At 37.3% G+C, this 25,571-nt stretch overlaps 1 protein-coding gene across 2 annotated transcripts in view; it reads left to right on the forward strand.

Moving 5' to 3' along the window:
- Positions 1–25,571, forward strand: part of ZDHHC14 (zinc finger DHHC-type palmitoyltransferase 14) — a 346,310-nt gene that overhangs the window by 163,966 nt on the left and 156,773 nt on the right. The gene's annotated exons all lie outside the window — the stretch shown is intronic.

Consider the following 25,571-nt stretch of genomic DNA (forward strand, 5'->3'; position numbering starts at 1 on the left):
CTATGCCAGGAAAATCAAGGTAAGCTTAGTTCTAGCTCAATTCCAAGAGGCCCATTGCCATGTTGACTGAAAGGAGATGAAACTTGGGACCTTAGCAATTCTCAGAGATGATCAGCTACATTGAAAGGGGGTTGCAATCTGCATCAGTGATGGGATCACCTACTCAAAGAAATCATATACCCTTAATTTAATTGAGAAATGTCAGTTGAATACAAAGGTCAATTTAACCCGTACTCTTCTACTTATTTTTTTCACCCCCTGTATTAGTGGATTGAGAGTTTTGAATTATTTTCTCAGCCTAAAGTTAATAATGGAACCCTATCATCTGATTTTCAGTGTTATTACTGGAGTAAAGGACTAAAAATCTATGAGTTTTACTGTAGTCTTTGTCTTGTGAAGGATTCAATTAAAAATATTATTTGTTCATCTGTTGCCTCCTTTCTTCCTCTTTTTATGACCAGATTAATTTTGGAGTCAGGCGAGTCTTAGGTTTGAATCACACCCCAGTACTTCCTCTTTGTGAGTATTGTAAGAATTAAATTTTACTGGTTTGACTAATATGAAAATTATAAATAATATGGTAGTAGCCAATTCAAAGTATTATTGCTCAAAGTCGAAATGACTTTAATAGGTTTTATTTACAAAAGAGGTAGAAAGAGTAAAAGCAGAGAAATACAAAAGGATAGAGCAGACATCAGCCTATCTAACTAAATATTGCTCTTGTGCTCCACCCAGCCAAGACTTGTTGACCTTCAACCAGAATTAAACTCTCTCCAGAAGACAGGAAGAGAAAGCCAGCTATCCACTTACCCAAGTTCCCTCCAAGAGGCAGGTCAATATGATGACATGAGCTGAAGGTGACTCCTAAGGCTGACCTTCTTCCTTAAGTTGACTTTCTTCTTGAAGCTGATTTCCTTCTTGAAGTAGACTTTTTTTAGCCTCAGAAATTCATGGCCTTTTGTAGTGCCTTCTTGTCCCTTTCCCTCTTCACAAGGGCCAATCACAGCTTCCAAATTGCCCAGCACTGCCCAGGGGGGCAGTGTCTGTAGGATCCACTTCTCACCTTCTGGAGAGGTGAATATTCATCAAAGGTTTCACAGATTCCTGGATGATTGAGGTGTGAATTCTCATTTCTTGGCTGTTAGAGTTGAAAGGGTGGAGAGCTCCTCCACCTAGTGCTAAGTTCAAGCTTTTGTTGATTCAATTCAAAAGTAGACAAAGGAGAGTTAATCCTATCTTCACAATCTAGTGAGGTACTAAGTAGGGGCACTTAAGTTATTGTTAACCAAGGGTTAACTCAAAATAGACAAAGGGAATAAAGGATTCCCTTTCCAAGTGTAAACTCATAATAAAAAAAGAGAACAAAGAATTCCCTTTTCACAGTATAAAGTAGCCACTTTGACTTTTAGTAGCACAACCTGAGAGTTGTTGTGAAACTCTAATGAGATACAAAACCTTATATAAATTCCAATTATTATGTATAGGATCCATGGGCTTGTCTTAATTTATATGAATGATTTAATGTAGTGTGAAAGTTTTCTTGTCCATAAGACAGAAAATGTTGCATAGCAGTGGAGTTTGGATTGAAATAACAATTTTAAAGATCAGTAGAAGAATGTTATTTAGTTTTAGAAATCTGAGCTCTTTCTTAAACAAGGGAATTTTTTTGCTTTTTAAAATTTTTTGTTTATTTGGGCAGGAGTGTAGAGGGATTTGCTGTGAGAGGATCTTGAATTGTGACTTTGCCATTAAAGTGACTTTGGGCAAGTAATTTCTCCTTTCAGTTTCTTTCTCTATAGAATAAGAGGATTTGGCCTCTATCTCTAAAGTCCCTTCCTGCTTTGTGTCTCTTGATCCTGAGACAAGAAGAAAAAGAGTGAGACAGGAGAAGTTGAGGGAGGGAAGGTTTGGCCCTCTGGTTCTGTGAGGCACTGAAGAAACAGATTTTTTCTAGGAGAAAAACCCTATTGCCTAACTTGAGGAAGGGAGGGAGGGTTTGGATTGAGAGAGGATGAATGATGTTAGATTTGGGGATAGGCATGACTTTGGGGGTGAGCTTACATCTGAAACTCAGAAAAAGATTGGAAACAGGACTGGGAAGGAATCATGTCTCTGATAGTCTTTTTTCTAAAGAAAAAGATTGATCGATATCTTTTATTTTTAGATCACAGTCATTTCTGAACTCTCCCTCACATCCCCTTCCCTAGATTGACCATCTCCCCTGTGACAGAGAAAAGCAGTGAAGGCAAAACACCTGATGCAATGAATATGTGAAAAGAAAACATTATGAGTCTGCCATATGGGTCCCTAGCCTTCCTGCTGTGAAGAGATAGCCAGGTTCATTTTCAAATATTCTTTTGGCTAGAGTTCAAGCACTTCTCCTGCTTTCATGCCCACATTGGGGATTTAGGGCACTAGGTTGTGTGACTAATGAATAATAGTCTTGCACCAAGTCCTTTTAGAAGGAAGCCTAATGTTTTAGCTTTTCTAATGTTGATTCCATTATTTAATTAAGATCCACTCCATTTGCTGCCCCCTAGTCACTTAAATCAATCCCCCCACCTTTTTATTTTGAAAAAACTATTTCACAAAAGGATTAAAAATGGGACACTGTTTTCCTAGCCTGCTTTTTTCCTCTTCCATCTTTCCCTCCAAACCCAGCCCTCTTCCCAGATTTCCTGTTTCTGGCAAGTGTACCATCATACTACTGGTCACCCAGGTTCACATCCTTGACCCATCACTCTCACTCTCTCTACATATTCAGTGAATTGACAATTCCTCTCTTGCCTTTCTCCACCACATCTCTCTCTCTCTCTCTCTCTCTCTCTCTCTCTCTCTCTCTCTCTCTCTCTCTCTCTCTCTCTCTCATTTAAGGAATTGGAATTTACGTGACTTCCTATTTAACCTCTGTGACTAAATATAAACTCCTCTTTGCCAACTTTTCACAATCTGGTTGCAACTTTTCCCCTCCAGGGCTGATTTTTCTTGATTCCTTCTCATAGGTTCTTTGGTCTAGCCTACTCTCCTACTAGCTGTTTCTCTTACCAGTGCTTTTGCTTGGAGCCTTATCATGTTCTCCCTTCTCATTTCCACCTCTTGAAATACATAAGGCCCTTTAATGTTTCTGTACCACTTCCTCCTATTACATGTATTAGAGGCAGGTAAGTAATGTGGTAGATAAAGTCCTAGAGCTTTAATCAAGAAATTCTGAGCTCACATTTAGTCTCAGACATTTACTAGTTTTTGGGACAAATGGCTCAACTTTGGCCTCAGTTTTGTTTCCCATAAAATGTGTGTAATAATAACACCTGCCTCTCAGCCCTAGTAATGATAAGATTAGATAATAACTGCAAACCTTAAAGGCACTTTATAAATGTAATCGTTCTTATTTCCTGAGCCCTACCCCCACTCCTATTGAAGTTATTTAGTATTTTTGGTGGCTATTTACATGTGTGTATATATGTTGATCTCCCATTCACATATAAACACAAAGTAGAATGTAAGGTCTTTGTGAAAAGGATCTTTTTTTTTTTTTTGTATCCTCAGGTCTGGCACATCATAGGTACTTAATAAATACTTATGGAATTGAATTATAGTCATAGGATGTAGAGTTTGAAGGGCCTTTAGAGATAATCTAGTTCAATCTTCATTTTTTGTTGTTCAGTCATTTTCATCATGTTCAATTCTTCATGACCCCATTTGGGATTTTCTTGGCAGAGATCCTGGAATGGTTTGCCATTTCCTTCTCCAGTTCATTTTATAGATGAGGAAACTGAGGCAAACAGGGTTAAATGAAATGCCCAGGGTCACAAAGGTAGGAAGTATCTGAGGCTCAATTTGAACTCTGATCTTCCCAACTTCATTTCTGGTGTTCTATTCCACTGGACCACATAGCTGCCCCTCTTACATTACAAATCAGGAAACTGAGGCCCAAAGAGATTAAGTCTTCACTTGGAGGCAGTAAATGTTAGAGTTGGGATTTGAACCCAAATCATCTGACTCCAAAACCAGACTCTGCCATATAGTGTTTCTTTCTCCAATTAGTGGCAAAACATTCATGTTACGACCACTTAATGTGACCTTTGATAGCCTGAGTTACTCAATGCTTTCTTAAACTATAGAAGACTTTTGATAACCCAGCACAGTATCAAAAGGTTAAGATACCCCAACTCATACCTTTCCCAGAATCTCACAGTTAATCGAAGTTGTTATTCAGACTTAGGAACATCAGACTTACTTGACTTGCATTGCCAAAAAGGTTAAAAAAAAAAAGTTACTTCCATCTGACCCACAACTGAGTTTGTACAGAACCTGGATGAAAGGGTTGAATTATGCTAGACCATTCCCCAGCCTCTAGTACTAGGCTCAAAGGAGAGACCTGGTGTCACCATCTTTTCACAAATTGAGCTTGGACTTTCTTTTCCTTTTTATCAAGAGGATAATGTTTTTACCTACAGGGTAGATTTTTTAAAATGCTTTTTCTTTGTTCCAAATCCTGACTATGTTATATATTGAGCCCCATCAGAGTTAACTGATGCTGAGATGGGCCACTGAGGAAGAAAGGACTGGGGAGGATCATACACATACTTGCTTGCCCACTCAGTGGAAAGCCTCCTCTGTGTACATAGAAGGGAGTATATGAAGGAGCCATGCTTCCTCTTATTCACTGGACTGCTTTGCAAGCTTTGTTTGTTTTCCTGGTGTTTTAGGTTCTCTCTTGTGTGGGAGGTCTGATAGAACAAAGACCACCCACCTGCAGTTTTCTCTCTTTCTCCATCTCTCTCTCTTTTTTTTATCCTCCCCACATTCCCCTCCCCAATGGAGAGTACTGTTGTGCTGCAACATTAAACAACCACTCTCTGACAATTTGTCCCTAAGCTGGGTGAATATATTTGCCTCACTTTAGAGTCTCATTGTTTGTGATCTGCATGCAGGAGCTCTGGGGAGGGACTTCTGTTATCATGTTGGTGGAAGTGGCCCCATGGCTTATTTAAACCCATCAATTAATTCATTGGTTCATTCATTCAACAATTGTTTATTAAACACCCACTTCTGTGCATTGCATTATTATGAAAACTACTTCACTGATTTCCCTGGTGGAACCCTGGGATTTGCAGACAATAGTATATTTTCATGGATTCCCCTGATTTTAACAAGAAAACCCCAAACTCATGCATACACAGATCTCCATGAAAACAACATTTGTAGAACTTCCATACTAAAACATGAAATGCAAATTGTCCATTTGAGTGAAATTTTTTGATGGATAGCCAGTATGAAGTATGCTAAAATTGTCTTTACATTTGGGGGGGAAGAAAGACAGTATAAACTATACAAAACTGCTCTATGCTTTCAGGGTACAAATCTATACTATGCAAGTATAGATGAACGGATGAATATTAAATGCCCTGAAGAGGTACCTAGATTGTCCCATAGATAGTGACTGAGGTTAAGTCAGAAAAACCTAAATTCAAGTTCTGCCTCATAGGATTATTGACTGTGTTGACCCTAAAGACATCACTTTGTCTTGCTGTGACTCAGTTTCTTTATCTGCAAAATGGAGACTAATATACCATTTATCTCTCAATTGCATGGGGATCAAATGAGTTAGCATAAGTAAAGCTCTTTAAATGTTTACTTTTGCTCTCAGACTTTGGGGACTTTTTTTTTTTTAATAAATACTAGCTATTAAGATGATGTTCCATTGGCTGTGTCAGATGGTTATGGCATTACCTGCTATGTGTGGGGCTCACACTTCATTCAAGATTCTAGGAGCATGAATATATACAGAATAGACAGTGAAAGAGTCAACCATTTCCCCAATTTTTTCCCCATAATTTCCAAGCTTGCTACAGTTCATTACCTTTACTCCTCACAGACCATGTAAAGGGCTCCTTCTTAAAAGGGGGAGGATGTGTGTTTCCAAGATTCTATGCCACATCTGTGGTTCAGCCTGTTTGGAGGGAATAGTGTTCCTTCAAGGGCAAAAGTCAGCTAGAAGTAAAGAATGTCCCATTTTCTAAAAAGATAGGGAGTGGGGAGGAGGGGAGAGTGAATAAGAAGGAGTGAAGCAGATTATCAGTGTGAACTGTTGTTATTCAAGATAGATTTTGGAGGTTGAAGTAGTTGAAAAGGAAGGCAATGATGCCGCATTTTAGGAAGGAGGAATAGTTGGAACAGAGGTTCTTGGGTGAGAAAGCATGGAATATATTTTACATCTAAAAGAAATTTAAGACATATGCATACATGCATGGTTTTATGTATAATAATAGTAACAATAATTAGCATTTGTACATAGCCTACTATGTGTCAGGCTCTTTATAAAAATTATCTCATTTGATTCTCACAACAATCCTGGGAGGTAGGTACTATAATAATTCCCATTTTACAAATGAGGAAACTGAGGTAAATAGAGATTAATTGACTTTGGTAAAGATTACAGAGCTAATAAGTGTCTTGGACCTGATTTGAATACAGGTTTTGCTGACTCCAGGACCAATGCTCTATCATTTGTGTGTTGTTATGTGGATCTTAACAGATATTTGGGAAGCTGAAGTGTTGGCCAGAAACCAGAAACTTGCAGGACTCACTCCTCCTCCTTCCCACCCCCTCTCCCAGGCTTAAGTGAGAAGGGAGGGGCATAAACTGGCACAGTGCTCTTTCTCCCCCCTCCCAACAAGCTGTTTAGAAATCAGTTGGAAATGGAGGTTGATCAGATAATTTCTGGGAAGGCCAGGCAAAGCTTTCTCCTTAAGATGTTTACTTTCTTAACTTATATTCCCACAGGTTTGACTAGGAAAGATAGGAGAAGCTTGATGTCTAGTAGCTATCAGGGACAGAAGGAGGATCTAACTTCTTGGGCTGGCAACTGAAAGGAACCAAGCTTATTGGAGGAAGTGAGTATTCCCAAATAAATAGCCAGGCACAGCTACCTCAAAGATGAAGTTTTACTGATAAAAGAGGAAGGGGAAGGAAGGAAAGGCTTTCAAGGGTTAGGATAAGATCTGGGAAGCCCTGAACTGTTAGGTAGAAACAGCCCCTCTACCCTCTAGAAGGAGTGGCAGACTTTATAACTAGCTTGCCCTCAGAGCCTATAATTATCACTTCTAATATCTAAAACAACTAAATGGTAACAAAATGCTATTGCAGGAAAGGTCTAGTTCAGCTAAACAAGCTAGGAGCAGTGAAGAACCTATATGGCTTTTGCCACAGGCCACCAAAGCTATCCAGAACTGGGCTTAGCAAACAGAGTGACCTGCTCACTTCAACCCCCAGGAATCAACTGCCCCTAACTGCCTTACTGCCTTCAAACTGTCCCCTCACTCAGAGTTCTCCGGGGGGGGGGGGGAGGGAGTCCCCTGGAATTCTGGGTGAGTCTTGACTCTGTATCTTGCAGGAATTCCACCCTGCCATTTCCATGTTACAGTGTATATGTGTATAAACATACATATTGTGTCCTCCATTAGAATGTAAGTTGCATGAGGTCAGGACCTCTTTCACCTTGTGTCTCTAGTGCATATAGTAGGGAATTAATGAATGTTTATTGATTATTTGATAAGAAAGAAGCCATATTGTAGAGAGCTAAGCTTAAGAGGTTTGGATGTTATTTGAAAGACATTGATGATATTTGAGGAGAATGACAGGATTATATGTATGCTTTAGAAAGATTATTCTGACCTTAGTAGGAAGAGTGGACTGTTATGGGAAAGCCTAGCAGTACTGAGATCAGTAAGATCACAATATACCCCCCTCCATCAGAAATGTTCCCCACAAGGTTGGTATGTGCTCAAGTATAATTGGGATTTCTATTTTCTTTTTAAGCCAATCAAAGGGAAAAAAATAAAACCAAGATCAGATGCTGCATTGAGTATTTGATGAATAAGGTCAGAAGAACTAAAATGGGAAATGAAATCAATTTTGTATAAGACATAAAAGGAAATAGAAACACATTTGCTAAATATATCCAGTGTCACTCAAAATAAAAGAACAAACCCCTGCCTGTAAACTTGTGTACATTGCCCTAACCTTGACCCTTTTGGGTTTATAACACACACACACTGTGGAACAATTTTCTCAATCCCAAATCCACTGGCAGATTAGATCCCAAAGAGCCACAACTATGTTCCCTAAGTGTTCTAGGGACAACTCTGAGAGGCAGGAGGAGGGGAAGGCTTTTTGGTATTGTCTCTCAAAAGCCCCCATCTATATGCTTCTCTCAATGATTATCACTCAGTATCAATTTGTCTACCAGATTTAATAAACTTTTAGTGGAGGAGGGGGAGAGTGATTTTTATGAACTGTTAAATGTTAATAGCTAACATTTATGTAGTACTTTAAATTTTTTATTATGTTATGTTATATTATGTCATATCATATCATATTATATTATATCATATTATATTATATTATAAATTTAATATCAAAAATTTAAAATTTTAATAGCTAACATTTATATAGTACTTTAAAGTTTGCAAAGCACTTTAACTATGTAATATCATTTGACCCTCAAAACTACCCTGGGAGGTAAAAGCACTTAGTGTTTAAGTGGCTTTCCAGGAGTCACCTAGTCAGTAAGTGTCTGAGGCAGTGTTCAAAATCATATCTTCCTATTATAAGTCTAATATCCCCCCTTTCCCCAAATTCTGCCATAGTCTCTCAAAAGCAGAAAAGCAGTGCCCAGGAAAAAGTGAGGTCAGGTTTAGAGACATTGTAGCAGAGGGGCTAATTCAATTCCTTGAAATATTTTCCCTGGAATCTTTAAGATCTTTTCCTTAAATATAGTGAAGTTTTTCCATTGGGCTTCTTGTACAACCCTTAATGTGACTATGTTCATCCTATCTAGTCTGTTCATGCCTCTTGATGTAGACTGTCATTATTGTCCTAGACACTGCTAGGAGGAAATTCAAATGCTTCAGTCCTTTTAATTTTGAAGCTTTGACAAGTTTCTCAGTGTCAAACCACTGTTGGGCTGAGTGAAGCAGGTCAGTCCTGGAAAACTAGAAAACTCCAGTATGGACTTCAGTTCTGAGAACTCTGGCTAGCAACTCTTGTGATATTTCATTCAAAGCTCACAAGGTTGTAACCTAGTCCTTTCCATCTCCAATACTTTCTCACCTAAGGGCAGAAAACCACAGCTAAAAGAGAGATGGAAAATAATGGCCCCAACATTGTCACAGTCAAGTGTTTGTTCAAGTGGGGAGAGTAGGTCATTGTTGTTACCTTTCTCTCCCAACTTTACTTACTTCAATCATCACCAAGAAAGATCTTGATTTGTTTGGTTACTGCCTTTTATCTGCACATTTAGTATTGACTCAGCAGCAATACAAAAGGTCTTTTATTCATCTTCCAAAAATAGGAGAAGAGATAAGCAGATAATATTTTCAAATATTCTAAAGTGGACAGCAAGGCCCCTCCATTCTATATCATCAGTCACTTCCAGAATAATGCTCACCAAAAATTTATATGGCTAGTTGTGTCAGGTAGGGTCGAGTGGGCATGCTTCTAACAACTGGGCCTCTTTGTCCAGTGCCCCATTACATTAATGTAGAGAGAAAAGGAAGATCCTTGGACTAAGGCTTGGGGGGGACTCTTAGAGGCAGCAGAAATGACCTAAATGAAGATCCAACAAAGATCTCCACACTCACTGGTACATTCCCCCTCAAAAGTAGCCTATCTATTTGACATTTATGTATAGAGTTACCTTTCTGTTTCCAACACTAGAAGATAAGCTTCTTGAGGGCAAGAAATGTTTTGCTTTTATCTTTGCATGCTTAGTCTCTAGCTCCAAGTTTGGAATAGAATAGGCACTTAATTATTATATAATGTTTTAGTAACTGAAGTTGAAATGCACTGTGGAAGCTTTCAAATCAAGCTAACCATAAATTAACTGGGAACTCCTTAAGGAAATTGTAAACATGCACCCTCTAAAGGAGAGAGGTAATTAAGTTCAGGATACACACACACACACACACACACACACACACACACACACACACACACACACAAATTATATATTTCAATTGACCTTGTGCCTGGAGTCCTGATATTCCTATTCCCACATCAGATACAGAAAGGCAGTCTTTTGGGAAGGATTTGCAAAGAGAAAGTTGGTAAGGTTTTAGATCATTCACTTGTCAAACAGTATATATTCTTGAAAGGATAATTGTGTTATATCAGGCTCTTGACATTAATCTTTTAAGGAGTTTGATATGATCTGTACTTCTATCTGAATTGAGGGGATGGTTATAGACGTGATCTCTGTTCAAATCTGAGTTGAATTTGATGACCTCTGTAGTATTCTTCCAACTCCAATTCTGTGAATGGGTAAAGGGAATAATAATTCCTCTAATTTGGGTAAGTGACCTGACACAGGTTAAAATCATGTGTCCTTTTGTTACACTAACATAGGAACCACTGATTTATATAACAAATTAAACTGAGAATAAATACAAGACACATTGCAAATACTGATTCTCAGTTTTGAAAGCTAAATTTCTACAAAATCAAAGTAATGTAAAATTTAGCAGTTGTTAGTCCTGATAAAGATGGCCTTTAACAATTGATACTGATCAGTTTTACCCCCTGATGCATAATGTCTAGACAAGTGATTCCCAAAGTGGGTGCTACTGCCCCCTGGTGGGTGCTGTAGCAATCCAGGGAGAGTGGTGATGGCCATAGGTGCATTTATCTTTCCTATTAATTGCTATTAAAATTTTAAAAAATTTAATTTCCAGGGGGCTAAGTAATATTTTTTCTGGAAAGGGGAAAGGTAGGCCAAAAAAGTTTGGGAACCACTGGTCTAGATAATAAAATTTAATTTAAATATAATAATTAAAAAAACTTAGGAAATCTACTATTCAACATCAGTAAACACTACTAAAATTTTCATCTCTGGTTAGATTATAATTCCATAAGAAATATCCCTTGGTGGGCAGCTACGTAGCACAGTGGATAGAGCTCTAACCAGGCCTGGAGTCGGGAGGACCTGGGTTCAAATGTAACCTTAGATACTCCCTAGTTGTGTGAAGCTGGGCAAGTCTCTTAATTTTTCTATTGCTTACTGCTCTTCTGTCTTACACTAAGACAGAAGATAGGAATTTTAAAAGGGAGAGAGAGAGAGAGAGAGAGAGAGAGAGAGAGAGAGAGAGAGAGAGAGAGAGAGAGAGAGATGACTTTTTTGGGGCTGAGGGAGAGAGGGATGATGAACTTGATGAAGTTTTTTTATCATTTAAATTTTTAGGAAATAACTTGTCTTTTGTCTCCAGTGAAAATAGCTGATCTACAGTTGTGAAGACTTAAAACTACCTTTCTCTTTGAAGCCCTCATTATCAAATGAGTCCAGAAGGCAGATTTTAATTTAAAATTAAAATTCTTAGATTAAAAAAATGTTTTCCCTCACTTCTTGTTGAAGAATGTCTGCACTGTAATTTACAAAAACAGAAAGCTCTAACAGAAAATAGAGATGAGAGGTAAATGTAAAGTTTCAAAGATAGGATTTAGCATTATGATAAAGAAGGAATGAAGAGATACCAAAAAAAGTTGAAGACTTTAAAAGTACAAGTTTCTTGAATCCACATCATTGGAGTTAGGGAGAAGGTGCCTAGACGATCTGGAAAATCCATGAGAAGTTTTTTGGCCCTCCCTTCATACCAGAGAAGGCTAAATCTTGTCTTTCTCTTTTATGGGGTGTTTTCACAGTTCCTTATTGTAAAATTTGCGTTAAATATTTGGTCATAGGCTATCCAGTTTCTAAACTATTTCTGTAGTATCTGTTGGCCTTCATGTGTTGTTCCAGCTTCAACAAAAGTCTCCAAAAATTCCCACTTCATCTTAGCTGGATCAAAGAGTAGGTAGAGAGGAATACAGTATAAAAAGATGGTAAAGACGAGAAAGGACTTGATTATGAAGGGCTTTAAAAGCCAGGTGGATCTCTTTCTTCAATCCTCCAGCTAACTTGTTGATTTTTAAAGTACCTCCTTGGTTCTCACCTGTGTTTAATAATTAATTTTGGCTTTTCAGTTTTGGTATCAAATCAGTTAATCATGTCAGTTTCTTTGTGACCACATTTGAGCTTTTCTTTGCAAAGATGCGTGAATGGTTTGCCATTTACTTTTCCAGACCATTTTTACAGGTAAGGAAACAGAGGCAAACAGGGTTAAGTGGCTTTCTCAAAACAGCTAATAGCTAATGTCTGAGGCAAGATTTGAACTCAAGTTCTTCTGACACCAGTCCCAGCATTCTATCCACCGGGGCATTTGGTTTCTCCACCATGAAAAATACTGACTTAAATTTATGTAGTGCTAAGGTTACAAATGGATTTGGTATGAAAAGCCTATAAGGTAGATAGTACAAGTATTCACTATCCCCATTTTACAAACAATAGCAACACATCATCATCATCATCATTATCATCATCATCATCGTAGCTAGCATTCATATAGAGTTTTAAGATTTGCAAAGCATTTTAATGTTAACACAATAACCCTGGAAAGTAGGTTCTATTTTCCTTGTTTTCTAGATGAGGAAACAGAGGCACAGAGACATTAAGTCACATAGTTTGGCTCAGGGCAGGGTCACATAGCTAGTTAAGTGTCAAGAAAGAGCAGGACTTTCCATTTCTAACCTTTCCATCCAGATTCACTTGTGGTCGGTCAACTTTTTAAAAAATTGTGATAACTATATTTCAGTATTGCTGGTCTCCTCTGTAATGTGGGATATTTTATCTTATGCGTCTTTAAAAATTATTTTGAGAAGAGGTTCAAGTTTCACTAGACTGCCAAGGGATTCCATGACACCAAAAAGATTCGCAACCCACACATTATATTCTGAGATGAATTTTCTTCCAATACATAGCAGTCCTTTTCGCAATCATTCTTTCACAAACTTTCTGCATCAGCACAGAACAGGCTATGGCAAGATGACATTTTAGGCTCTGTGAATGTAGTTTTCATTTCAGTCAAGGCATTTTTATGTTATTTGTCCATTATTTTTAAAAATCACTTATTGCCACCCAATTTTAGCTGTAGGAAACTAATAAAACTCCAGGATCAGGGGTTCTTTTATTTGTTTTTGTTTTTTAATTATTTATTTAGAATATTTTTCCAGGGTTACATGATTCATGTTCTTTTCTTCCCCTCTTCCCACCCCCTCCTGGAGCTGACAAGCAATTCCACTGGGTTATGCATGTATCATTGTTCAAAACCTATTTCCATGTTATTCGCAATTGAGTGATCTTTTAATGTCAAAACCTCAATCATATCCTCAGGGGTTCTTTTAACTCAGGTTAATGAAAACTCTGGGTAGATTTCAGGGAGTCTCTGGATTTAAATAAGAAAAACCCCTTGATATCTTATTTCAGTGGAATTGGTTTCCTTTGTAATCTGATTCATTTTATTTTATGTACTTAAAAACATGATTCTTAGAAAGCACGTATAGGCTTCATACCCCTAAAAATGTTCAGAACTCCTGCCTTAAGGTAGGTATAGCAACAATTTGAAGTTAATTTTTTTTCCTTCTGTTCATGCTATTTTTGTATGATTGTATTTTGTATGTAAGTTTTACATACTAAATTGTATTTTATATGTAAAAGATATGCTTTTTACTTTTAAAAACATTGCCAAGAAATCTTATGTATTTTATTTTATGCATTTCAAATATTTTTTGACAATTAGGGGTCCCTAATTTTCATCAGGCTTGAGGACACTCCACCCCACCCCCCAATTGATAAGTACCTCAGTTATGTAGAGACCTACAGCGTGTCAGGATGAGAATTGGACTGTAGATTCAGGAGGCCTGAACTGTTCCACCACTGACTTTGGGGCTCAAGGAACTTCACTGTACAGCAAAATACTCATTTGATGGAAATTCTGTCTCAAAAATTTTCTCAGCAACCTTTCTAGGTGTAATTACTCTTAGATGGTTGACCTCACATTCACAAGTGCTAAAATGATGGAAGCCACAGTTTTGGAAGGTAACTTGTTATTCCTGTCAGCAACATTTACAGCAGATAGAGCTCTGGATCTGGAGCCAAAAGACTTAGGTTCACATCTTGCCTGTGGCACTTACCATCTTTGTAACTTTGAACAAGTCATTTCCTGCTGTGGTCTTTGGTTTCATGGTTTGTTAAAAGAATGATTTAGATTAAATCACCTCTGAGGCCACTTCCGGCTCCAAACTTATGCTCTTAAGTAATTAAGTTAAAAGGGCAGCTAGGTGGAGAAATAGAGAGAACACCAGGCTTGAAGTCAGGAAGACTCGAGTTCAAATTTGGCCTTAGACATTTACTTACTGTGTGATTCTGGGCAATGGGAGCAGCTTAAGTGATTCAGTGGATAGAATGCTAGACCTAGAGTCAGGAAAACTCATATTCCTGAGTTCAAATGTGACTTCAGAAACTTACAAGCTGTGGGACCTTGGGCAAGTCACTTAATTCTGTTTTATAAAACTGGAGAAAGAATTGGCAAACCACTCCATTATCTTTGCTAAGAAACCCTAAATGGGTCATGAAGAGTCAGACAACAACAGCTGCCAGTGGTAAAATTAAAATTTGTCCTTGTATTCCTAGATAGCTAGCTGTTTTAGTTACCCATATGGGCAACTAGTATAGTGTATTACTCTGTACTTTACTAATTATTCATCCCTTGATGAGTAATTTGAGTCCCATTGAACTATCCAATACTTGGTAGAACAGAGAGAAAAAAATGACTGTTCTGAAAAGAAGTGTAAAAAAATTCACCTGCTTTTAAAAATTGTTTTTCAATAGATTCTCAAGACTTTGCCAAATGCTGTAACCACTTATCTTATTGAAAAGTAGCTAAAATGAACAATAAGTATTTCATAGCAGTAACATCTTCAAGAAATTTCACCAGGAGAGCCAGAGCAGAGGTCCCCTGTTTGCAGCTCTGCTGATGATCTTTCGTAAAGCTTTTTTCCCAAATGTTCCCCTATCACATCTCAAGAATATTCCCAAGGTTTCTCCCAGAACCATCTTCACTCTTCTGCTTCTTGACTTCCTTCTCCAAATGATGGAGCAGTCCATTTCACTACTAGCAATCCTCAGAAATTTTTCTGTGAGGGTTAAAGTGAACTGAAGAGATTTTTATCTCAGAAATGTTCTGGTTTTTGTGGTTTTCTTTCCCAGTCCCAAGGAAGGAAGGAAGCAAAATGAAATTTGAAGCAACAGAAGAAAATGGTTTGAGAGGCATAATTAGATTTGGGTGGGAGGGAGGAAGCAATGGTAGAGAGTCGATTTAGATGACAGTCCTAGCTTTTTGCCTAGCAGCTCTTTTCTGAGGAGTTTTAAGATTTAATTCAGTGAACATTTATTAAGTACAATACTATGTGTATGACAATACTTGAAACCCAGGGATTTAAATAAACAAGAAAACCCATGCCTTCACTATCCTCATAGTCCAGGAAGGGCTATATGTATCCACATAGAAATAATGAAAGTAGGATGTGACAAATAAATTCGATCTTGGCGTCTTCTCAGAATTCAAGGTTCTTGGAATTCTGGAAATCTGCCAGACTGGTAGTTCCAGAGTCACTTGTATATAGAGTGGGGTATGAAGACTGGCCATTTGATTTTTTTTTTCAATTACTCATATTCTTCAGTTAATTTCATTCCAAGAAGTGACTTGCTCCCAGAAAGAATATGACTACAATACTTAAAGCAACTGGACACTTTGGGAAAATTTTTGTTCCTATAAAAAGTTTGGACGTTATATTATACCCTTTAATATCCATACAACAAATTTTTAGACAAAAATCAGAGATAATAGGAGAAAATACATTTTGTCAATTGGGTCACATATAATATAATTTTTAATCACCAACAAAAGATATGTTAACCATCACTGGTACTTGTTTTGAAATGTAACCTAGTGATTAAACTTGGTTCACAGGATTCAGATAATACAGACACTATTTTATAGAGTTGTTGACTGAACTACCTGTATCATTCTTGGCAAAGTCCCAGGGTGGCAGTAGTTATCCCTTGAAATTTGAGTCCCGTCGGATTTACTCTGTGCTCGGCAGTATCTCAAGACAAAATATTTATGGAAATCACATCTGCCTCAAGTGAGATTTTTATTCTTCAAACAGATTTTTCTCAGTGACTTTTCATGAACCATGCTTTTTGTTTTGTTTTATTTTATTTATTTTTAAAAATTTTATTTAGAATATTTCCTCCTAGTTACATATTTCATGTTCTTCCCCTCTCCCCCAAGTCCCCCTAACCCCCATTAGCCGACAGACAATTCCACTGGGTTTTACATGTATCATTGATCAAGACCTAATTCCATATTATTGATAGTTGGACTAGAGTTATCGATGAACCATGCTTTAAATAAAAATATATGATCTTGTTTTCAAGGATACAGTTGTGAACAACATAGTTTCCCTTGTGTATGCTTGTAGTCATAATGATCCATATATGACCCATAAGCCTTTTTGTACTGTCTATGTGTGGCACTGATCCTTTAATGAGTGGCTAAGACTGCTCTTCTTCTGTTCTGAAGGAACCTCTTATTTTACTTCCTTATATCAATAGTATGACCTAATGCCTAACTAAGGCACGGTGAGCCTTTATTTGCTGGGAGGCACAAAAAATTAATATTATGACATTAAAAGTTTGTATGATTCTAACATCTGCTATATTTACATTTTGACACCTTCCTTTATTTAGCGGCAAGAATAAACAAGGAAGTTGCTAGATGACTTACTTCTTCCTGCCCTTTTTCTTATGACAGTTGAATTTTGCACTGGGTGGTGGGCTCCCAATTACTTGACTCATGGCTTTCTGGGGTCTCCCCATTTGCTGAAGTCAATCTCTAGGTATCTCTCCCCGCATAACTGATTTGAGGCCACATTTAGTGCTACCTGCCCAGGTTGTTAAAATTGCTGGTTCTGGCTCTGTCTGGTACTTTTACTCAGAATGAATTATGTCATCTATCATGTTAACACATGATCAGGCTGTTACTTCTATTTACCAGCAGCTAACATCCTTTGTCTAAGACAAAGGTTCTTAACCTGGAGCCTAGGAACTTGATTACTCTTTAAAAACATTATTTCAATATGATTGGTTTCCTTTATTCTCTTCTGTATTTTATTTTTTGCCTTTACAAACAATCTGAGAAAGAATGGATAGATTTTATCTCCCCACCCCAAAACACACACTCAGCTAAGAATACTTGCTCTAATCTGTCTTTTCAATATAACTTTTTTTCCCCAAATGCATATAGTCTATCATTCAGTCAAATGGGAGTGTTGTGCTCTCAGTGATAATCTTCAAAGCTTGTGGGGCAAAATCCAAGATAAATTTTATGCTGTCAACATGTTCTTAATGAGATTTTATTCAGGTGATTGAGATGATCAGAAAAAGTTAAAAAAGAAGTGCATTAAATATTCATATCATTGATGAAAAAAATTATAACTGCCTCAAATTGCCTCATAAAAAGTCAGACATTGGATCCTTTTAGCATCGTCTTCCTCTGAAAATTAACTGTGCCTTAGCTACAGCTGTAAATGTGGACTGACCTCCTGTATGCTTCTGTTTGTTCTGACCTTGCCTTCTAATTGATACCAAAATAGCCTACTGTGTTGGATAATTACATGGTAGTTCCTCTCTCCTTCCTCCCCCGGTCATTATGGCAGAGAAAGTCAGTTGCCATGTATTAATGTGAAAGCAATCTACAGTGTAGAACATGTAACACTGTCGGCAATGTCTTCTAGGTGGGGAACATAGGATAATAAATGAGAAATGCTATTCCTCCATGGCAAAGTAAAGAAAAATAACAGCTACAACTTGAGCAAGTGAAGACCAAGCCACGACGTTAGTTGAGAATGCCCAGGGGAAAAGGAAATGACATTTAATGATATCCTCTGAAGTTGGATGTCAGATGACCTAGGAATCGCTCATTCGCTGTGTAACCTTGGATTGACAGACTTCCCCCAAGCCAAAATGTCCTCACCTATGAAATAAAGGATAATGCCTGCCCTGCCTTCACAGGCTGCTTTTGAGGATCAAAAGAGATGAGGCTTGGAAAGCTACAACATGACATTCACAAATAGAAGGTATTATGATTTTTCATGCAATTTTGTTGACTCATAAGCAAACGTATCTAGCTCAAAATATGCTCCCAATTTTGTGTCATGTTGTAATTGGCTTGGAGAAAGCTGACTCCATTGTTCCTGAGCTTTCTTCCTTAAATGAATAGATGGCACAATGCATTTGATTTAAAGTTGCCTCATATACTTGATAGCTATGCTACTTTAGGTCTCAGTCTTTCAAGATTCATCCAAGTTAGGTGACTCAGTAGTGGATTGAGAAGGTCCTCAGTCCAAATCTGACCTCAGATACTTCCTAACTATGTGATCCTGGGAAAGTCACTTAACCTCCATTGCCTAACCCTTACCCCTCTTCTTCCTTGGAACCAATGCACAGTATTGATTCTAAAGGCAGAAGCGGTAAGGGTTTTTTTTTTTTTTTTTTTTGTTTGTTTGTTTGTTTTCTGTTTTTTTTTTTTTAAGGCTCACTCATAGCTCTAAACTCTAAGCCATTCAATCTCTTTCCACCTCAATTTTCTCATCTAAAAAGGAGGATAATAATAGCACCTACCTCCAAGTATTGTTGTAAAAATCAAATAAGACAGCATGGTAAGTGCTTTGAACACCTTAAATTATTACATAAACAACAGGTATCATTAAAGTTAATAATAATAATAAATACAGAAAAAATTTTTTCCCAATCAAAAGCACTCTATATTACAAAATTATCTTAAATTATTACACCTATGTTTCTGAAAAACTAAGTAGCTATGAGGACAAGATAGTTGTCTTTGCAAATGAGCCAAAAGCCATTTTTTTACAGATGTAAATGATTCATTATTTTCATCCCATGCGTGCTGTATTTTGTCATTTATTAACCAACTAATAGGTTGCTAAGAGGTTGATGATTCTAGGTAGGTGTACTTTTAAAGACCAAAAGCATTTTCCATCCTGAGGGAATTTTACAATGGAAAATTGACTTCAATTTCATATCATTTTTTGGAAATTGCAGAAGGTGTTAAACTGCCCTTTTCTCCCAATATCTGACATGCAGAGAAAAGGGAAAGCCTCCATTATATTTGGAGCAGCAGAGACTTAAATGGATCTGTCAGGAAAAGTAATATCAAGACATCATTTATTTTTCAAAGTTTATTCCAACTACTTACTGCTCCCTGCCTCTCATGGAAACTCATAGAGCCAAACCTTTATGATGGAAAGGTGATCCAATATATGCGATATAGAATGCTGAACTTGAAGACATGCAGAATTGGGTTTGAATCCAGCTCAGGACAGCTGTGTGACCTGAGCAAATCATTTAATTTCTCTTAGTCTTAGTTCTCTCATATGTAAAATGAAAGCTCTAAACTCAATGATCTCTAAGATGTCTTATAGTTCTAAAGCTATGATCCTGTGACCTCGAAGAGAGAGTTTTTATTCATCCCATGGCAATCTTGGCATACCATTCCCAGTCTGGAGCTATTTCAAGGGATAACTTGGAGGGAAAGATTAATTATTGGTCAAAGAATTCCAATCTGCTATTTTTGGGAGAATAGAGACCCAATTTTATTTTGATCTTTTAAATCTTTAGATCTTTGAGGGATCCAGTAGGCTTAAATCTTGGTCAGTGCTGAAGCAGACTTCTAATAGAGTACAAACTGATACAAGTTGTCCAAATACATACTGGACATAACCCAAGGGTTCCTTTCATATTCCAGAATTTGCCTGAATTTTTTGAGGGTTGTTGACTTGAATGAACTGTCTCCAGTGACCATCATTCTCTATTTTTACCTACGTCTTACAGATTCCCTCTAATACACTGGCACCTGTTGTACTCAAAAGGACTAGATTATAGAATCTCAGCCTCTCAGGGATAAAAAAGAGACCCACTTCATCCACTCCAACCTGTACCTGAGTAAAATCTTGTCTATAAGATCCTCCCCAAAGTGGTGATTCAATCTTTTCTTGAAGATCATCAACAAACTACCTCCTAAGAAGTCTATTCTACTTTTAGACAGGTCTAAATATTAAGAAATTTTCTCCTATGTCAAGGTTGAAATATGTTTTTCTGCCATTTCCACCCATCGTTTTCTAGTTCTGCTCCCTAGGGCAATCAGAACAAGTGTAATTGCTGTTATTGCTGTTCCTCATGACAGCCTCTCACATATGTGAAGTCAGCTTTCATGCTCCACCCTCTTCCCCCTAAATCTTCTTTTCTCCAGGTCAGCATCCCTAGTTCTGCCAACTGAACCTTCATGGCAAATAATCTTTACCCTCTGGGTCATGGACCTCTTTGGTGAAACCATAGATCCCATCCCAGAATAATGTTATTAAAAAGATAAAATAGTATGCATAGGATTAAAAGGAAACAACTATGTTGAAATGATAGTGATCAGTTTTTTAAAATTATGATAGAATTTATAGATTTCTTAAAATCTCTCCATGTACCTCTTGTGGGATCCGTGAACCCCGTTATCTTAACCTCACAGGAAGAGTCCCATACCTGTTACATATAGTAGCTCCAAATGTCCATTAGTCTTTCTTCCCTTCCTTTTCTGTATCATATTCTTCCTTCCTTCAACCTTAGGATTTTCCTCTGCCTCTTCAGTTTCTTTTTCTTCTTTGCTTTCTCTTTGAAGCACTTCTTTCATCCTTTCAATTAATCCTGACTCATAAGGTGAAGAGTAGAGCAGTGTTTCCCTCACCCCTTTCACCTTCGCCCCTGGAAGGGAAACCAACCTGTCTTTTAAACACATAGCTTTTACTTGGTACTAGCCGAAACACAATTATAGTGTATTATTAGCAGGTATCTGGAAAATTCCCCTTAGCCTCTTTACTGGAAGTAGGATACTCTAATGCTTGCTCATATGGCTTACTCTCATAGGAACATAGATTCAGAGCTGCATGGGACCTTAGAGGCCATCTAATCCATCTCCCTCATTTTATTAATAAAGAAACTAAGACATCCCCTGCCAAGAGGTTAAGTGACTGGCTCAAGGTCATAGTTATTGTCAGAGGTGGATTTGGGGTGGGGAATCCCTGTCCTTTTTATCTGATGCTCCCTGCTTACTCATTCAGTTATATTTAATCCAGTAAGCAGGTTCTGCAAAGTTAGACTGCTGACATTCATTGAACTGAATGACCTTGCTGTCAAGTCCTACGTAGAAATCTAACTTTCTGCCCCATCTTCCCTCTTCTCTTCTATTTTCCTTTTTTTTTTCTCCTGATCAAACTTCAGACATCAAACCTACTCCTTGCTTCTTTGCTTTCTTAATGAATTGGAAAATAAATGTTCAGATAGCATACTTCGCCAACAATAAGGCAGAAATAGATTGTTGCCTTATCTAGAAGTACTGGGAAATGGACTCAAGTAATAGAATAGCCCTCTGATTCAAAGACATACAAATAACAGCTCACCATGGCTCTGAGCTAGCCACCTTCTTAGACCAAAAGCTTGAATCTTGGTCCCTGCTTACTGCTTTCTGAGAGCAATCACAGCACATGATACCTATGAAGGAAATGATGAAGATGAGGGAAAGAAGTTGCCACTGATGTCTTGCCTCCTTCTGATCATGTTTTTCTCTGGCTACCATTTACCCAATGGAAGAAACATTTTTTCCTTCTCCCTCTTATTATTGATTATATTTGACATATGCCCTTCCCAGTGAGAATCTGTCTTGATAATGCATTAGAAAAATGTAAAAAGCCAGGAGAGGGAAGGAGACAACAAGAATCATGTAACCATGGGGAAAAATTTTACAAAGGAAAATATAAAAAAGCTTTCTGGGAGCCTGTTTTTTTATATAAAAGAAATGGAAACAAGATTTAATGACAAATATTTAATTCTATGTTGCTTGCATCTTTCCTTCTCTATGTTGTACTTATTTTTGTTCTAGATAGGCTTTGTTGACACTGACCAATAGTTAAATCTGCCTATAGTCATAAGCTTTTGAGTTATTGATTCTTTAATATCAATCCCTTCACTTGCTCCCAATGCCAGTTGCAGTAATACTCAATTCATTCAGAAACTGGGCTTCCACAAAGCCTAGCCTTCAGCAGCAAAACATAGAAGCAGGGAAAGGACTCTCAGAGGAATAACTGCTACAAAGTCCATATTGCTATTCTACAGAAAAGGCCTGAAGCCTTTCTTAGGCTACAGCAGGGCTTTGAGTTTCATAGAAAATTAAATTAACTGATTTAACAAACTTGAGATAGTGGAAGCATTGGGGGATTAGGCTGCTCAAGTTCGAAACAATGAGAGTGGAAGTTAAAGCAGCTTCAGTGATAAGTCTAAATCAAATGACCCCTGAGGTTATTCCTGTATTTCAAGACAAATCCAATAATTGATTACCCTGAATTATGAAGAAGGGGTTAACTTAGGAATCTCCTACTTAAGAAGGCAGAGAATGCTCCATTTTAGGAAATTTTCTATCAAAAAGATTTTTCCTTTTTCATTTTAAGGAAGAATTTATACTTTAAATGAGAAGAAATTTTCTTATTTAACTGAAAAAAAAATTCACTTCTGTGGAACACTATATTCTCTAATGATGCCTTATAAAAAGGCCTTATTGAATGAAGGTTAAGTTTCTTATTGAAGCATCTAACTCTAAGACTCTGGGCTAGAAGCCTTTTCTCACTCTTCATATGCCCTTTGGAGTAATAAAATGAATGAATAATAAAACATTTATTAAATGTGCCAGACAATATTCTAAGAGCAAAGGATACAAAATACAAACAAGTTAAGATCTTCCCTATGCTCAAGGATCTTATTTTCTTTCTTAACTTTTTTCTCTTAAGCTTCTTTTTTCTTTAATCTTTATTTTCTGTTTTAGTAACAATTCTATGACTGAAGGGCAAGGGCTAAGCAACTGGATTAAGTGACTTGTCCAGGGTCACACAGCTAGGAAGTATCTGAGGTTAGATTTGAATCCAGGACCTCTTGGAGTTCTATTCATGGAGCCACCTAGCTGTCCCAAATAATTAGAATTACATTCTAATCAGGCAAGACAATATATGAAGGGAAACTGGACAGTTTTCATGGTAGAATGTTCACTAGTTTCACTCTTTTGGAATTTACTAGTTTAGAAATGCCTTTTTTGTTAATAGACATTTTAGGGCTAATTCCAATCCAGGTAAGGTGAAAAAAAAAAAAAACCCTCACCTATCTGAACCCAGAGAGTCAAGGGCAATGTTCAGGTGCTTTAGGAGGGAGAGATTTGAGAAGTATATATATAAATCCGGAGAAAAAGTACCAAAATGAGTCATATAGGGGAGAATATTGTCCTTTACATCTCTATTCATGAAATAAATATGAAAATATGAAACAAATACATATATTACATAATATATATAAATAAAAACAAGCATTTATTAAGTGCTTACTATGTACCAGGCATTCATGGACTTCTAATCACACAGTGCCCAATCCTTGATGCTTGACATTCTTACCTTTTTTTAGCCTTCTGTGAACTTGGAGCTTTCAACTTGGTGAATTGAAGCAAGAATAATGTAAAAATTGTTCTGTCAGATCTTTGCTCCATTTATCTCTTTTTTTCCCACTAGTTGTTTATGTTTATATGTATATTCAATGTTGTATTACAAAATCAACTCATCTCCATTCTCATTTTGGTTTCTTCAGGTAGTCACTCTGGTGCTATCTTTCATTTCTCTGGGCACAGTATCCAGTGACCTGAGTCTTAAACTTCCCTTTAGTGAGGAGCGGATATGGATTTATAGCCATGGGGCTATCTGGGCCAATGATAGTGGTCAGTAGTAGAATGATTTTTCAAACTCTGAGCTTTCTGGACATTTGCTCTCTGTAGAGTTATGGTCTTTAGGTATTTTTGTGAAATTGCAGGTATATGTATATACAAGTGTGTGTTTGTGAGTATATATAAATGTGCTTGTTGTGGAGTCATCTTGGTCATATCTAACTCTTTGTGACACTGTTTGGGATTTTCTTGGCAAAGATACTGGAGCGTTTTGCCATTTCCTTCTCCAGCTCATTTTACAGATGAGGAAACTGAGGCATAAGGAGTGAAGTGATTTGACTAGGGTCACATTGCTAATAAGTATCTGAGGCTGGATTTGAACTCATAAAGTTTCTCTCACCACTCCAGGCATGGCACTGTATCTACTGCACCACCTAGCTGCCCTTACAATAGGGTAATGATCAGAATGTTATCTATACTCATATTCTCAGGATCAGAGATTTAGAACCAGAGATGAGCTTAACTGTTGTTGTCCAACTCTCTTATTTACAGATGAGGAAACTGAGATCCAAAAGAATTAAATGACTTAACCAAATTCATAGGTAGTAAATCACAGAACCAGGATAAATAGCTTTTATGAAAATATTATTGCTGAATTCAATTCCCTTTCTTTGACTCTCTAGTTCATGCTCCGATGTTTCCCTTACAAGGGCAATCAACAACTGCATCAGCAAGTGAATAAGAAAACAAGGATCATCCCCTCGACTAGATTGTTTATTACCCTTATTCTACTATGTCCCAGAACAGCCTAAGAGGAGAGAACCAATTTTTTTATAATAACCACAATCATTATTGTTGTGCTCTTTAGGTATTCCTTGATAGCCCAGTGTCTCTTTCATGCTGGGGATCCCAGATTAGGACTCCTGTGGATTATCATCATTTCAGTCCATTCCTTAGCAAGAAACTTTGGCTATGTTCAGATCAATGTGATTTCAGGAGTGTGAGAACTCCATTCCCCAAGCAGATTGCACCCCTTCTTTAATTTAATAGTTAGGCTTTGAGAGTTGTCACTTTCCTCTGTCACAAAGTTAATGTCATAGGAAGACTCTAAACCCAGGTTTTCCTGACCCTAAGTGTACTTAAGTAGTAGCAGACTAGGTAGACTAAGACAACTAGGTCGAAGTCAAACTGCTTTCCACTACACTAAACTACTTTCATTGAGTATAAACCAATATGAGTATTTCTTCATTACCATTTGCCATATACATGTATACTTGTTTTCCCCCTTGGACCTTTCACAAGGGAAGTACTTCTGCCTTAGAAAATTTCCTCTACCATTGCAAATCAGCAATTTATCCTTGAGTCTTAGACATTAAGTTGCCTAGGGAACTGAGAAGTTGTTCCTTTCTGTGGTGATGCGTGCAGCAGCTGTGTAAGAGGCAGAATTGGAACCCTCCTTGTCCTAACTCCATTGGAGGCTGTTTCACAATGCTGTCTCACCAGATCTTATATTCTTATTGTTAAGATTTTACTATTTGACCAATTTACTATTTTACTATTTACTATGGGATATGTGTTTCTTTTGAATCAACAAGTGGTTGTTAGTTTTTTTAATGATTTTAAAAAGATTTTTAAAAATTATAAAGTTAGAACATAGTACTAAAGAAGGAAAAATGAAAGATACATTTCCCTATAGACCAGTTGTCTTTATAAAAGACAAAAACACTCATAAAATGCATTACTAATCACAACCAGTTATGTCACTGGTCACAAGAACCCTGATGTACTTGAAGAGACCTCACAGAGAACTTTTATTTT

Source organism: Gracilinanus agilis, chromosome 4 (genome assembly GCF_016433145.1).
Source record: "Gracilinanus agilis isolate LMUSP501 chromosome 4, AgileGrace, whole genome shotgun sequence".
Classification (NCBI taxonomy): domain Eukaryota; kingdom Metazoa; phylum Chordata; class Mammalia; order Didelphimorphia; family Didelphidae; genus Gracilinanus; species Gracilinanus agilis.